The sequence below is a fragment of the Athene cunicularia genome, assembly GCF_003259725.1.
Source record: "Athene cunicularia isolate RWA chromosome 6 unlocalized genomic scaffold, athCun1 chr6_part1, whole genome shotgun sequence".
In the NCBI taxonomy this organism is placed as follows: Eukaryota; Metazoa; Chordata; class Aves; order Strigiformes; family Strigidae; genus Athene; species Athene cunicularia.
Window position 1 is genome coordinate 3,775,071 of NW_020799105.1, and position 13,407 is coordinate 3,788,477.

The window sequence follows — 13,407 nt, forward strand, 5'->3', positions numbered from 1 at the left end:
CCCCCCCCAAAATGACTGTAGTCAATAAATAGAATTTTAGCGCATAAATTAATGTTTGAATCTTTCTTTCGCTGCCCATCTCCATTATTTAGGTGTGTAGTCATGCAGTTTTAATTCTGCCAACGTTCTTTGTTCTTAAAAAAAAAAAAAAATCAAAACCCCCAATAGCTACTGAATACAGAGAGTGGTGTCAAATGAAATGAAGCATCTTTCATTCCCCCCTTTTTTTATGAGTATCAACCTGTTTGTTAAGTGTGGGTTTTTAAATTTGTTGATTTTTCCTTTGTCAGAGTGGGGAGAAGTTGCCTTAGCTGCTTACCAAAGGCATTTCCATTGACTGATAATATCACATTAATGAGAAGCAGTGAGGATGATTTTAATGCACCGGTTAAGGACAGGTGAAGGCCAACTGAGCTGTTCTGAAGAGGTTGTGGAAAAACTCTTGATCTTTAGGAGGGTGGTAAACCCTCAGCCCCTTTTAATGAAAGCCAGGATTTATACCTTACCATCCATAGGTGCCCTAGCTCAGGACAGCATGAAGGCTGTTGGTTACTAGTTCTGTCTTTAATAGTGCTATTCTTAATCCTTCATCTCACAAGCAGTTTACCTCCCCCAGAAGGAAAATAAATAGTAGCACAATGTGCTACTTGAACAAAAAGTATGTTTGCAGTGGTAGCTGATGTGTAGGACTTTCCATTACTCTATGGAGGACTTATCTTCTGTCCATGCACTTCTGGAAAACCACTTTATGGTTTTCCAATCAGCTTTCATGGAGGATTTTATTACTGATCTTGTAAAAACATCATAATACTAATGAAGCACTACTTATACCAGCCTAGACAAAGCTAATCACTTGAGTTCTGGCTTTTGAAACATGGGACACTTGTAACTTTCTATATTAGTAGGAACTTCTAGGAAAGTAGGAAAAGCTAGTGGTCAAACAGGTGTTATGTCAAATTTTTCCTTCTGTCTGGGCATCACAATGTAAATGACACACCTGCAAAGTCTAATTACTTAACAGTTCCTTCAAGTGTTCAGCACTATTTCTAGGCTATAATTATCCAAATTACTTTAAAGAGGGAAAATTATATTCTTCTGCCTCAATAGCATTCACTTAAACGTCTTAATTTCTGAATTTGGGGGCAGAGGGGGAAGCATATGTATGTGTTTGCCTGTCATCTGCATGTTCCTTGGGAAATGCAATGCCAAATCCAGTGTGTTCCTCTAAGCTTTCTTGGACTTAATGTCACAACTTGTTTATCTCCTTGCCCTGCTGGCAGACTGAGATCTTGGAAATAATTTTAAAAATTAAAAGTTGGAATAAGAAAACTATATCACTGCCAAAAATCCATTTGACATTTTTACAAAGAAACCTATCTTCCTAGAGGAAATATTTGCATCTTTGTGTACTTTCAAGGAAAAAATGCTTTGGAGATTCTTTAGTTATTAGGGATATTTTTCCTCTGTTGCACTAGGATTTTATCAATGCACACTAGCACTGCAGAAGTTATTTGGAATCTAGACTAGGTCAATGTAGAGCAGCATTTGTCGTCTTTTTAATGATTTCTGCTCTTCTGCTTCCATGACTGGAGTAACCTCTCTCTCTCTCAGACAGAAGTTTCTCCCAGGAGAGAATTTCTGTGACTTTGGTGGCTGTTGCTGCCTTAGGCAGCAACTCAGGATTGAAAATATAGACATTTTTACAGCTGGAATCAGTCCTGTTTTCTTGTGCTGTTTAAATTTCAGCCTTGTAAGTTTTTTATTCCTATTGAATGAAGTAACAGGAAAATATGGAAATAGGAAATATGAAAACAGGAAAATCTGGTACCTTCAGATTTCTGGATGCAGCCAGGATGCTGTCATTGAAAGTTTTGTGTTACGAATGACATAGGTTTTATATGTCACTTGATTGCACATTTAGTTATGTCTTGATCAGAAATATAACTCTGCCTAGTAGAAAAGATAATCAGGTAGAACTGCTAGACAAAGTATTAGAACGCATTTTCATAATGGTGTAAATTTGCAAGATATACTAATAAAAAGCAACAACATTATGTAAGTGATTGGGAAGAAAATTGATGTCTTGCATATTTACACTTTATGCAAGGTCTGCATCTTTTATAAATTCCAATGATATTGCTTGTTTACTCAGCTCTTTCAGATCCTTTGCAGTAAGGAGGAGAAAAATAGAGAGGAAAATATTGAAGAACTTGAGGCTGGTGTTTTGATTTCAGACATTTGAGAGCTTTAGTACTGAGTTAGCTCGCTGCATTCGGTCTTCCTGGCCATCTTAGTGAAGAACATGAGAGCTACCCCACTGAGTTAGACCAAAAATTTGCTTAGCCAAGTTTCTTATTCTGGTGGTAGTTGGTAAGGGGGTGCTCTCTTTGACATTCTCCTCCAGCTCATGCATTTTACACTTCTGAAATTTTAACTTTTGCCACCCTGTTATTTTCATTGGTTGCTCCCCAGAATCACTTGGTTTTTCAGCTTTATGGAGTTCTTCGCCTCCTCACCCTCAATTTTATGGCAGGGTTGTAGGTGGTTATTCTTTTAGTTTAGACTTACACCTGTTGTACCAAGGTTCATGTATTTGGACTTAATATCATACCTTCTTTATTGTCTTTCTGTGTTGGTAGACTAGTAGTTGACAACATGGAGAATGGTTAATAAAGGAAGGAACTTTGTTTGGTGCCCCTCTCTGGTTGTCTCATTTAAAATTTGTTCTTCAAGTCGACTTTCTCTTATTTGTCCCCAGCAATCAGTTGGTAATTAGTTGTCTTCATTTTTATGGCCTTTTATTTGTTCAGGGGTGTTTTTTGTTATGTGGTCTTTTTGTTTGGTGTGCAGTTTGCTTTTGGTTTTTTATTATTATTTGTTTCAGCTTTGTTTTTTTAGGAAGGGCTTTTGGCTAGGGTTACATTGTTTCTATTGGTCAAGCAGTGTTTACTGTGGCCTAAAGGAGATGTGTTGAGAAAGATTATGAAAAGAAAAAGGCAGGTCTAAGAAGTATCTTCCTTTTGTTTGTTTTTTCTTTCTGATTGTCACTAGTTTAGGGGTATCCTGAACTGGATCTAGATAATAATCTGTAATTGCCTCTGGCCAACCTGTCCTCTGTTAATAAGTCTAGTCTTTATGAACCAAATTGTATTTTGACATAGACAACATTCTGTGGTAGGAAATTCAATAATTTGTTATGTATAGTAAATTTGTAACTCTATATTTGTTTTTAAAACTGTTACTTCATAATTTTGTTACTTTCCAGATTGTAGTATTGTGAAATAGTACATAGTCACTTGTGATATAAACCTCTGCAACCTCTGTTGCAGTCTCCTTGTTCCCTTCCTCTTCTTGTCACCTTTTGCTGTATTTTTTGTGGTTCTACCTTAATATTTCAGGGGCGTGGTGGCAGGAATTATATGTGTCAAGCTTTAGAAGCTCAATGGATTTGATTCCCCAGGAAGATCTCAGTGAAGTCTGTGTACAGGATCACGTGATCTACAGTCCTTGATACACAGAAATTTTTTAGCACTGTTATTCCAAGTGTTTTAACTGCAGCTTTACCCCTTGTGGAGGAGGTTAGCCCTTGCTGGGAGCATATTTGTGTTTAACGATCCCATTGTGTTCTGGGCAATTGCATAGCTTTCTAGGTTGCTTGTGGAAGGTGTTTTTAGTGAGACAATGTGTTGTCTAACTTCTGTCTTTGCCCTGGCTCTAGTTTAATTCTTGCTGTGCCCAATTAAGCAGGGATAACAAACATCTGTGTCTGAGAAGTAATAACATTGGCAAAAGTTGTGTGTACTCAATAAAATATAATCATGTTTTTAAACGGAGCTAGGGACATGATCTAATTTTTTAAAAATGTAATAACTTCAAACTCTGCAGTTTTCAAGTAGCCGATTTCTAATTTTCAATGCTGTTGACCCCTCAAAGGAGAATTAAGTATAAAAGGAGAGCAGGCTAATGGGCTCAGTTTATTGGTAAATACTTAGGAAAATGCTCAACTCTTGTGCTTCAGTAATGTCTTTAGGTTTAGCTTATCCATTCAAATAGTAAGGCTTGATACTATGGAAAAAACAACAGTGCTTAAAATTTTAGAGGAATGAGAACTAGGCCACTACAGCATTAGTTTCCACTGGGTATTTATTACATCAGCCTCCATTTCAGGCTTCCCTGTCAGATTTTATGTAGCTGTTACCCAGACTTAAATGTGTTGGAATCAGGGTCAGCTGCTTTATATGGCACCAGTCCCTTGCTTGTTGTGATGGATGTCCAGAAACAAGGCTTCTTCTGACAAGCTGAGGATTTATTTCTTGTCTTTGCTATGTGAGCAGGCAGTATTCCTTTTACTGTTGAAATTTGAAATTAACCTAGGTGAACTTAGTTCACAGCATGTTTTCACCTTTTGTTTTTTAATCAGAATTCTGGTTTGAGTCTTTAAGTCCAGAGATTTCAACAAATTTACCTTGGCATGGTATCATAAATAGCTAGAATGGATGGGCACAGAGGCTTGGCTTGTTGGAGGATGTTAGTGTAGAACTGGGTTTAGAATTTGGGAGTTATGACTGTTCAGAGCTGACACATCCCCAGTTTGGTGAGAAGAGGAAACAGTTCCTGCACTGCCTATTTCTTACAGAAATAGTTCTAAAATCTGTTGACTTCTATTGGGGTGGGTGTGGGGTGTTCATGGAGTATACACAAAGTAGCATAATAAAACTACATTACAATGAGTTCCTATGAGTTAGCAGATGATTTTGCTAATGTAACTTGTGTACATATCTATACATGAGAGAAATTAGATTTAATTCAGAAGCTCACCTGCATAGTTCAGTCTTTCTCTGAGCATAGATTAATCAGCAGTAATTATTTCTTGTTATGGGACCACATAGACAGGATGCAACTGAGCTTGTGGCTAAAACTAAGCATAAACAAGCATTATCAATACAAACTACTAACCGTTCAAATTCTGTTAGAGAATTGTTAAACTAAGTATGGATTTGGATTGAGTTCCAGTGTGGTTGTGAATAGAGCATAGAAGCTAATCATGTAGCAGATAGTGAACTAGATATGAGAGCCTTTACTTCTTTCAGAGTTTAAAGGTACTATTAGGAGCCTGCATCAATGTCGTCTTTTGTGACGATGGAAATGGCTGTGACATGAAGCAGCAGTAGAAATCATGTCTGCAGGGTGGTGTGCCTCATGTTAATTTTCCTAAACACTTCAATTTATTGAGCTCTGAGTTGAAATAATTATGTTGTGGGAGCTGTAGTAATTAATCTCCTTCATGTAAAAGAAAATCACAGTTGTTTAATGTCTCTTTCAAAATATACTGAATGCCAGCCCACATCAAATTGGCCACTAAAATGCTATCTAATAGTGATTAGTATTAGTGTTCAATATTGCTAAGAGGATCAATAAAAAGAACAGTAACGTTTGTAACAATCTTACTAGTTTCCAAAACACTCACCTTTTTAAAAATGTACCTATAGCAAAAAGCAACCACTCACCCCTGCAACCAACCCCCCCACCAACCCCACACCCCAATCCCACCAGTTGAAGCCCGAATAGTTGTCCTTGTAAATTACTTTGCTTTATCAGGAAAAATGTGGTAAGCTGTGAATTACTGACTGAAGAGTTGCAATGTAAATTTTTCTTTTGTTAGTTGTCTGAGATTTCCTTTGAGTATATATAGTTAATTTACTAGTGGTTTATACTAACTATGCTTCTCAGGGTAATTGGACTAGAAGTGCATTAGTTAATGCAGTTCAGCTGATGGTCAGTATCTTATTGAGTCATAATAAATCAGAGTTTTAGTCTCCTCCTTCTGTGGTGGACAAAGCAGGGTATGTCTGGAATGGTACTTTTTATTTTTTTCCCTTCAACACCAGTAGTATTTGTACCATTAAATAGATAAAGCCAGATACTTCCCAAAAGCTAAGTATTAATTTACCATCTTAACCTATACAAATAGTATTTGAATTCTTATTTTTCTTTTAAGGTTAAACTTTCAGATTTTGCTCTGCTATTTATAAAGTATTGTCATAAAATTATACGATGTCAGATGACTTTTGGATAATCTTAAGGGAATGAATTAATTTTAAAGATACTTTTGCATCCTAAATATTAATTTTTAATAATTTACAATTGTGCTACAGTATCTTACTTTTTTTGGCCTCTGTTATTTATGGCAAGATGAAATTTTTAAGTAAAGGGAAGGGCTAGAAGGCTATGAGTATGCTTAGTGTACCCAGAAGATAATGAGTAATTTTCAGTTTTATGTGATCATTGTATAATTCTTCTGAAAAGGAAATAAACAATTTGGGTATATGTTGAATACCCTACAATATATTAAAGAAAACTTAGGTATTGTGCATCTTGTTGATTTTTGCCAGATAACTATCTGTGAATATCTTTAAACTTTTTCTCTTCCTGTTCTTTGTGCTATTTTAAAATAATGAAATCAAACATTTACATCTTGAACTACCACATACATGTGCACTATAGTCTATTATTATGTAGTTTAATTTTGTGCAATGACAGTAAGTAATTAACCTTTCTAAATGTAATGGTGCAACAATGTAGGAACGTACAGAAGGGTCACTGGTTTTGTGCACTGTGCTATCAGAGCACATACACTGCAAGAGCCAGGGTATCTGCAAGATCATCTGTCAGGTACATGTTCCCCCATCCAACTCAGCTCTGTCTGACTAACTGGTGTACAGAGACAGATTGCATAATTGACATAGAAGCGATTCTAATGCTGCAAGCTATCTGCTAACTGGTCTTCCCCAGCTGGTGTGATTGCGTCTGGATTGCAGAGCTTGGATTCTGTTCTTGTTACTGTCTTGCTGCAGATCTCCTCTGTGTTGCTGTTGAACTAAAAATGGCCACCCCTTTGAGAAGTACCCCTTCCTTTTCCCGGGGCCTTGCCTTGACCTTTCCCGGGAGGGCTGCGCAGCCTGCAGACAGCACTGGAGCACCACTGCCCGCTGAGCTGCCCTCGCTGCAGTGTGCTTCTAGCTGCCAGTATACCTATGGGTCTGTAATGTGGCATTTTTGATAGGCAGCACAATTTTGGAAGATGTACTTGAAGTAAGTACTATGAAAATACCCTCAGAACATTAGCAGGAGTATAAGTGAGCAGCAGTTACACAAGAAAGAAATAAAAAGCACAGAGGATGTGTAAGATGGATAGCAAATCTGAAGCAAGCCTTTTACATACTCCTTAGTACATAAAAGTTCTTGGTTAGGTTATTTATTAGGCTGGACCTGATGAAATTCATCCTTTGACATGTTAAAGGAAAAAAATCAGTGACAAAAGCTATCACAGTACCACTACCTGCTATTTGAGATCCTGGAAGACTTGAAAATGAAAAGGAGAGGTGGGGGGGAAAGGAGCCCCAGGAAATTATAGACCTTCTCCCACATTTTGAAAAAATTCTTGCACAAAGTATAAGCTTCTTGGAGACAATAAGAACATAGCCACAACCACCATGAATTTAGGAAGAGTAATGGTCATACCAGTTTAATTTTCTTCTGTAACATGACAATAAGGCCTATGAATTGACAAGAAAAGTGTAAATGTTAATATTTTCAAGTTAGTGAGTTCTTTTCACTGTTTCATGCACTAATTTTTCAAACAAGTGAAGAAATGTGGCTTGAAAGAAACTATTGTAGAGTAGGAGCAAGACTCATTGAATGGCTGTGGGTGGCTATTAATGATTGTCTGTCAGAATGAAATGTTTGTATTGAATGTGGATCTGCCACAGTCTGTTGGGTCTGTACTCATTCTACTTCACTTCAATCTTTTCGTTAACGACTTTGATAGAGAGTGTGCTTACAAAAGTGATTAACTAAAAATGTCCCCAAAACTTGGATGAAATGTATATGCATAGGACACAAGTTTAAGAGCACAAAATTATTTTGAGAAAATTTAGAATAGGGACAGATTGAAGCTGTACACTTAAACAGAAACCATGAAATGCACAAATAGAGGGTAGGGAACAAGTAATTACATGATAATTCTCCAGAATTCCTGTCATTGTAAAAGGGCAAACGTTATATCAGGAGGAATAAAAATACGAGTATAGACTGTAAAACATACAGACCAATCTCTTTTTATCTATGGATAAGTCCTCAGCTGAAGTGTTGCAGCTGCTTAGGGCAAATTCCCCAAGAAAGTATGGCTCAGCTGAACAGAGGCTGAGGGAAGAGTAATCAAATAATTTGAAGTCTAGAAAAATGTGGTCAAATAGAAAAGACTGAAATAATTTGAACTGGGGAGAAGGGGGAGCATTCAAGCCCCAAGAAGAGCACTGCAAGGCATAATTTTGTGTGTGTGTGTGTGTGTGTAGTAGGCTACTCAAGAAAGTAGGAAGTTGTAAAGTGTATGGCCTGTCCATGAAAGATAGGGCAAGACAAGTAATCTTCAATTGTTGCAAAAAATGCAGATTAGGTCTTAGACCAGGAACAAAGGACCAGTTCCTGAGATAACTGGCTGTTGTTTCTCATAAGGCATTTTCTTTATTTAGCTGTATTTTGAATGACAACATTATTTTAAGACTGATAAACTATGTATAGACTTTATGGAATGTTACTGATTTTAAAAAATGAACAGTTTGTATGTGGGGACAAGTTACCTGGAGACAGTATCCACTAGACAAAATGAGGATACAGCCAGCCTCCATATTGGCAGTCCTTCCACTTCTAATGCCCTCTAACTCAGAGGCCTTCATCTTGTTTTTGTTGCTACCTCACTATGTAAGTACTAGGTATAGCATACAAGATCTTCAGCTTGCTTTTCCTATTGACAGGCCCTTGACAGGCCTGTCAGTAGTCAACTTTTATTTCTTTCTCATTTTCATAATGACTTCAGTTGTCAGTCTAGCACTTTGGGGACTCAACATATTGTTATCATAAGAAAACAAGGAGTGTACTGTTGGTAATTACTGTGTTTATAAAATCTTTTCCAATTTCCATTGTGTATTTCTCTACAGAGAAATGAGTGCAAGCCTCAGTTACCTGAGGCTGTAACATGTGTTGTTAGCATACTTGGAATCTCTATTTGCATTGTTATATATCCTAGAACACACGTCTTTAATCATTGCAGTTGGAAATTACCTTGCTTAGCAATTTTAGTTCCTGTTTTCTCAAAGAGAAGTGATTTCATGAGTCAAAGCCAAGAGCCTGTGTAGTGTAGCTAGCCAAACCTGAATTCTTCACCTGAGAGTGGAATTTGTCACAGCTTCAAGCACTTAAAGTGCCCATTTAAAAATAAATTGGGCTTTTTTTTTTAAAGTAAATGTGAAGGGAATTCCATCATTTCAGTATTCCTTCTTTCTAATAACTTACTGTGAGCTGCTTCCAATATACATTTTTGGTTCTTTTTCTTTTCCTTTCTGTCCGTCTGTCCGTCTTTCCCCTTTTGAGATGTTTATGCCGGGGAGCCTGGAAGTTCTGACAGCTGGACAAGAGGTGGTGAGCAGCCTTTAAATGCAGGGCAGATGTCTGATGTGGGATGATTTGAACTCTTCTGCTAGATCACTGGTTGCTCTTATCCTAGAATTCTGCTTCTCCACCCCACAGTGGATTTGGGCTAAATGCTCTAAATTCTAATGTTTTTCCTTCATCACATTCCTTTCTTTACTAGCTGGATAGTCATGTTCATATTATCTGCAAGGGAAGTTATTGCTGACATTAATTGTTTAAATGTTGATCATTACCTTTCAAGTTTCCAGACAATTACATGTGGGAGAACTCAGAGGTTTGTGCTTGCTCAGGTTCTGGTTATGTTTAAATTATATTATTTTAAACCATCAGAGCCAGAAATTTTTGCTTTTAAATAAAAAATTTAGTTAGCTGTGTGCATCTAGCAGGTGATACAGATATTTGGAATAAATAGGAGGAATTTTACTGTAGTGGAATGCAAAGTAACACAGTTTACTGCTGATGAATACTCAGTGATAAAATAATCTTTCAAAATCATGCCAAAAATGCGTAGTCTCTGAGAATGCCAGCAGCATGTGCCATTGGAATTGGAAGGATGAGACTACTGTGTGGGAGGAATGTATAAAAAAGACGTACCATAGTATAGAAGTTGCTAGATGTTGCAACCTCATCAACCAGCTCTAAATGGTACTGATGCTTCTGGGTTTACAAGGGGAAAACAGCATTTGGTGCAATTCAAATGATGTAGTTGAGAATGCCTGGGGTTTGGGAGTGCTGACCTCATGCCAGCCCTCCAGGTTGGGGCAGCAGAGCTGCTTTTCCCCTGCATGGCAGGGTAGTAATGAAATCTAGAGCAGCAGAGTGCTGTTGGACAACAGATGGTTTCAGGTTGTATCTTGTGTTTGAAAGCCATAGGTAGATCAGAAAACTCATGGTGCTTTTTTTTTTTTTCCTTAAAGAGCCAGAATGTGGATGTTTTAATTAATTTAGTTTTTTTATGGAATTGGACTTCTACCTTGCTTAACTGCCGGTGAAAATCTACTGAGGAAACACATACCACCTGTCTTATTGTTTATGGTGCATCATGTTGCACTTCCTATGCTTAACTTAATGAAGATAATAATTAATTAACTCTTGACCAACAAAAGTTACTTTTGCCTTACTTGATTCCGTAAAGGAAGGATGCTTCTCACTGCAGAATGCTGGATTAGGTTGTTGTATGTCCTTTAAAGTACCTAGTATTTGTCTGTTTGTAGAATTGCAACATTAAGATATGTAATAGAAGCTTTATTTATATGCATAAGTTAAAGTGTGGGGTTATTAAGACTCTGTTAGCAGAATTACAATCCAAACTTGCAATTTATTTGTATCTCAAAGTCTAAAGTTTGCGTGAGTAGGTTTGAGTTCTGAAGGAATTGGGGAAGGTCCAGGCTTAACACAGCACTGGGTGCTGATGCACTTCCAAAATGGGATGTGGCTCATCTTTACTATAAGATCATTGTTGTTTGAAAATATCATGGGTGAGTGATGTGAAAAATGAAGGCTGACAAGTCAGTCCTTTTAGTCCGTTCTGATTTTTTGAGCACAGACCACTGTGCTAAATGGTACTACTTTGTTATTCTACAGCAGTATTTCAGTGCAAGGTTTTTTATCTGCCTAAACATGGACTATGAGATGGATACACCCATTTTCACTATAAAGTGGAGTTTGAACTGTCTCCTTGCAATAGAAGTAAATCAAGTTTGTCTTATTAAACTTAGTAGCTAAGTGCTCTTGAAATTACACTGAATTTATTTAGGCTACTGAGATTTGAAAAATAAAATCCAGTGGTCTTTGCATGGAATAGGTTTAGAAGTGATTTTGTTGTGATCTCACTGTGCAAAACAGAACTGTGCTGTAATTTTAATTATTAAGTCTTGAATATTCAATGTTGTCAGTGGATAGCTATGTTGGATGGTAATACATGTAAATATGTTGGTTTAATTTAATAGTTGGTTTGGGGGGAAGGCAAGAAGAAGGTAGCACAGTAGTCTGTATAAGCAATAGTGCTGCAAACAGACAATAGTCGATCTGTCAGCTATGAAGTGCTGACTTCTAGGCTCCAGCTGAAGTTTCATAGCTGCCTCTGTAAGGGTGGAAGCTACTCCGTGATCAAAAGGGCGCCAAAAGGATGGATAACACTCAACTGAGGGATTATTTTTTTTTTAAATGTGAGATTTTAAAGTGATTAAAATTATTTTTATTGAGGGAAAAGTGTATTTGAGTGTATTTAAATTCCATATTTAATACTGTAAATAAGATAATCTGTTCTAAATATACTTTAAAATCTCACTGCTTGTTTGTCACTAAAATTTTAGCAAAATGAGATGTTCAACTGAAACTAGCACTAATGAACTGACAACGTAGCTTTTGACAATAAGTGGGATTTTTAATTATAGTGTAGTAATGAGTGTTTTGATTGTTCCACGCTGTTTTTCAGCTTAGAATGAAAGATGAAAAAGAAACTTTATCTTTTAATTTTGAGTAATAGCCTAGAGAGCTGAGAGGATGACATCCCCTAGTTCTAAAACTGTTTATTATTGGTGCTTAGCATCAATATCAATTCAGGTTACTCTAAAATCTTTTTTTTTTTAACTTCTGTCCATGTGCAGTTCCGAGATTAGTATGAAATTTTGTTTTAGAAAACATGCTATATCACATTCACCATTTTCTGGAAGATAGTCCTGATTATTTAGTGTAGTTACTTTAGGTAAATAACCTCATTAAAGGAGAAACACAGATTTTTAGAAATACTCAGAAAATGACGAAATAAAAAAGGGTCTAAACATGAAGAAAGTATTTTTAGACATATACCTAAAAAGGGGGAAATAGGAGTTGAATGTAATTCAGGTATTTTACTAAATGTATCTTCAATGGTTATCTTCCTTACTACCAAATCAAGAAACAAAATTTTGTGTAGAGGCTTTAATATATTGTGTTAAAGCTAAGTTGGTCTGTTCTTATAAGCAAACCAGAATGCTGTGTCTCATCTGTTCTGAATGTTGCACTTCCAAAGGCCAACACTGGTTTTGGTGAGCACTGGTATAATTGATGGTGGAACTTATACATAGAAACAACTAAAAAGGGGGAATTTTGCAGAATCCAATAGTTGTTTGGAAATATCTGTAGAAGGTTAAGTAAAACCTGTATGAGATTAGTTGGATGACACTTTCCTGTATTATGATTTCATCTTTGGTATCTGAAAGAGCGAACTATCACTGAAATATAGGTGAGAATTGAGAAAGTAAGTATAATTTGTTGATGTTTTACAGATGAGGAATTGAAATAGACAGAGATTAATTGATTTGCATGAAGTTGCCCTGAAAGTTGGAGGACATGGTGATCACAGAATTGTTTAGGTTGGAAAAGACCTTGAAGATCATCCAGTCCAACCATTAACCTAACGTTGACAGTTCCTAACTACACCAGATCCCTCAGCACTATGTTGACCCAAGTCTTAAACACCTCCAGGCAAGGGGACTCCACCACCTCCCTGGGCAGCCCATTCCAACACCTAACAACCCGTTGTGTAAAGAAATGCTTCCTAATATCCAGTCTAAACCTTCCCTGGTGCAATTTGAGGATGTTACCTCTTGTTCCGTCGCTTGTTACTTGGTTAAAGAGACTCATCGCCTGCTCTCTGCAACCTCCTTTCAGGTAGCTGTAGAGGGCGATGAGGTCTCCCCTCAGCCTCCTCTTCTCCAGACTAGACAACCCCAGTTCCCTCAGCCGCTCCTTGTACAACCTGTGCTCCAGAACCTGAACCAGCTTTGTTGCCCTTCTCTGGACGTGCTTGGGTAATTCAATGTCCTTTTTGTAGTGAGGGGCCCAAAACTGGACACAGTCATTGAGGTGCGGCGTCACCAGTGCCGAGCCCAGGGCTCAGATCCCTTCCCTGTCCCTGCTGGCCACGCTATTGCT

At 37.3% G+C, this 13,407-nt stretch overlaps 1 protein-coding gene across 3 annotated transcripts in view; it reads left to right on the forward strand.

Annotated features, from left to right (window-relative positions):
- The window catches only part of USP54 (ubiquitin specific peptidase 54), a 98,851-nt gene that overhangs the window by 297 nt on the left and 85,147 nt on the right, over window positions 1-13,407 (forward strand). The window lies entirely within an intron of this gene.